Raw genomic sequence first — 3,894 nt, 5'->3', positions numbered from 1 at the left:
TACAAAGAATCAAGAGTATTTATTTTTCTAAGTCTGAATTTCTGCGAGGAGAAAAAAAAATGCATGGATTTTGTTTGGATTATTGTGCGTGTGTGTGTGTCTGTGCAGTCTGTACAAACCTCGGGTAATTGTGTCAGGCTAAAGCTCAAGGATTCGGCCCCTTTTGCTCGAATGCCAAATAGATCCATTTCCGTGTTCCGTGGTGAAGCTGGGCTCTGACCCGACAACGTCTTGGAGACTCGAGGTCTTCTGTCTGCGTTCAACGCAAACCATCCTCCCAATCGACCGTCTTTATTTGATCAGTATTTATCAGGGAAATAAACAACACTTTTTCAGGCAATAAGACTCCCATAAGCTTCCAGGTATTCCACGTTTTCCAGTTTTGTCGAACTTCAGAAACGCTCAGGGCTCATGGGACTGTTTTTAAGCCACGCAGCTTTTTCTATTGGTCACACGGACGGATCTGCACACGCAGTGTTTGACCGGTTCGAAACCGAAAATGACAGGACGGAGTCTCTCAAGTCATCGAGCTCACTTATCAACAAACCTTTATTTATCCTGGTGCTAATTTGTCCAGTCCAGCCAAAGTGGGTGTGTTTCCTGTACTGTCGGAATGATGATTTTTTTTTTGTGTGTGATGTGGTGCATGAATCGTTTCCTCTTAGACACATCTGCCCCACACTACACGCTTCCACCTTCCTCTATACAAACTTCCTGCCATATCAGTAACATCATCATCATCATCATCATGCAGTACTTTTGCTTGTACACTATTTATTTCTCTTTGTTTTACAATATCCTTTCGTTCTACTCAGATTTACACAGAATGAAAGATGACTTGGTTCCTTCACTAGTTTTGATACCGAAATCTTGTTCTTTATTATTATTATTATTATTGTTTTGTTTTGTATTTAATTTTCGTTTGTTAAATTGTTTGTCACACTGTAAGAAGTCTCAACAGAGTTTTCAATAAGATGTTTCAGTCGTACAATGTGGCCTGTACATATTAAAAAGATTTATGAGTGAACACTGCAAATCTGTGTGTGTGTGTGTGTTACCTGTGATATGGGCCTATCAATCAGAACCAATCCACGAGGAATTTAAGAACACTGAGGTATAAACTCTGAACAATACAGAAGATGATGATATAATATTAATGATATAATATTAATGATGATTTTTACATAGACATACAAAATGTAGTACCTCAGATAGAAAATGAGGCAGGATGTCTGAACAGGAAACAAGAAACAAACCAGGTGTTAAGATGTTACAGTTAGGTTCTCGATAAAACCTGGTATAGGACTCCAGATTTTGATCCTTTGGAAGAGTGTCTAATTTCTTTATGTAATGTGGATGCATTGCAATACCTCTCGAATCCATTTTAAAGTGGATGGCACACCTAGCCAACAGGGTGGCAAAGGCAAAGGCGCTAGGGGCAACGGTGGTGTTTAATGTGTTAATGGCCTGTGAGAGCGTTCCATAAATGTCTAACCAGTAGCCCATTAACATCGGGCAAGACCGGAACATATGCAGGTGTTGCATGCACCACTTCTGTTAGGAAATATTTTAGCCAGTTTAGCATTAGTGAAGTGAGCTCTGTGAAGCACTTTACACTGAATCTGTTTGGCATGGTTTTTAATGTACACCAATCAGGCGTAACATTATGACCACTAAGAGGTGACGTGATCTCATCATGGCACCTGTTAGTGGGTGGGATATATTAGGCAGCAAGTGAACATGTTATCCTCAAAGTTGATGTGTTAGAAGCAGGAAAAATGGACAAGCGTAAGGAGCAAGTTTGATGAAGGGCCAAATTGTGATGTCTAGACGACTGGATCAGAGCATCTCCAGAACTGCAGCTCTTGTGGGGTGTTCCCGGTCTGCAGTGGTCAGTATGTATCAAAAGTGGCCTAAGGAAGGGACAGTGGTGAACTGGTGACAGGATCATAGATGGCTAAGGGTCAGTGATACAAAGCAAAAATGGTTCAGGAATTGTTTGATGAGCACAACAACCAGTTTGAGGTGTTGACTTGGTCTCCAAGTTCCCCAGATCTCAATCCAATCCAGCATCTATAGGATGTGCTGAACAAACAAGTCCAATCCATGGAGGCCCCACCTCGCAACTTAGAGGACTTAAAGGATCTGCTGCTAACATCTTGGTGTCAGATCCCACAGCACACCTTCAGGGATCTAGTGGAGTCCATGCCTCGATGGGTCAGGGCTGTTTTGGCAGCAAAAGGGGGACCAACACAATATAAGGCAGGTGGTCATAATGTTATGGCTGATATATTCTAACAATCAGCAGTAAACAAACAAATTAAAATAAAGCAGTATTTTCAGATGTCACATGTATGGGAATTTTTCATCCGGAGATCTCAGATCCGTGTGGGTTTCCTCCGGTTTCCTCAAACCTCCCAAAAAATGTGCTTGTAGGTGAGTTAGTAAGACAAACCAGATGCCCCCAGGTGTGCATGAGACCGAGTGTGTGTCTGACTGACCTGTCGTCCATGGTGAATTCCCACCTCGTGCTCCACGTTTCTAGGACAGACTCCGGATACACGGCAGGCCTAATGGGGATAAAGTGGTTACAGAAAAGTGTGTGAGTGAGGATAGATCCAGGAGCTGGAAAATTCAGAAAGTCTATGGATGTAATATTGCTCATGTGATTTTTTACATCATAATACGCTTTCTGGAATTTAGTGGATCAACCGCCTAGTTACAACCACCTGGGATCATGGAGACCGCTCCTAAAACCACCATAGCAAACAACTGAGACCCTAGCAACATCCTAGCAACCACATGGTTTGCATAGCAATCACCTAGCAACACCTTAGCAACTAAGTGGAATATAATAGCAACCACTTTACAACACCCTAGCAACCAGCTGAGATATGGTTGCAACCACCTAGCAATACATTAGCAACCGACTGGGTTAGCATAGTAACCACTAAGCAACACCCTAGCAACCAACTAGAATATCATAGCAACCATCTAGCAAAGCCATATCAACTAAATGGATTGTGATAGCAACCGCCAAACAATACCCTAGCAACCGACTGGGTTAGCATAGCAACCACCTAGCAACTAACTGGAATATGATAGCAATCAATTTACATCACCCTAGCAACCAGCTGAGATATGGTTGCAACCACCTAACAATACCCTAGCAACTGACTGGGTTAGTATAGCAACCACCTAGCAACACCATAGCAACCAACTGGAATATCATAGCAATTATCTAGCAACACCCTAGCAACCAACTGGAATATCATAGCAACCATCTAGCAAAACCATATTAACTAAATGGATTGTGATAGCAATCATCAAAAAATACCCTAACAACCGAATGAGTTAGCATAGCAACCACCTAGAAACACCCTAGCAACTAACTGGAATATGATAGCAACCACTTCACATCACCCTAGCAACCAGCTGAGATATGATTGCAACCACCTAGCAATACCCTAGCAACCGACTGGGTTAGCATAGCAACACCCTAGCAACCAACTGGGAAACCATTTAGCAATAGCTTTATGCTGCTAACCTATTTTAGTAAGTTTTTAACCTACTAACATCTTAACCTTTACATACTTGAAACTTTTAGTGTTTATACTTTGTAGTCTTTCTACGCTTAACTTTTCATCGTTTTAACATTTTAAAGAGAATTGTTGCCTCCGCTGAAAGGGACAAAATTTTAAATTTTACCTAGTGTTATTAGTTTTATTTTTTTTATATATTTATTTTAAGCCAATTAGCAAATTCGCAGCGACGGGTGCGTGTGTGCGCGCGCAGGGGCAGGGAGGAGGAGGGGGAACGAGCGAGCGCATCATTTGATAGGTTGCTGTGTCACGGCGCTCGGGCGCGCGCATAAGAGGACTGCTGCACTCGGGC

The sequence above is a fragment of the Hemibagrus wyckioides genome, linkage group LG08 (genome assembly GCF_019097595.1).
Source record: "Hemibagrus wyckioides isolate EC202008001 linkage group LG08, SWU_Hwy_1.0, whole genome shotgun sequence".
Lineage (NCBI taxonomy): Eukaryota > Metazoa > Chordata > Actinopteri > Siluriformes > Bagridae > Hemibagrus > Hemibagrus wyckioides.
This window is presented reverse-complemented; position numbering follows the sequence as displayed.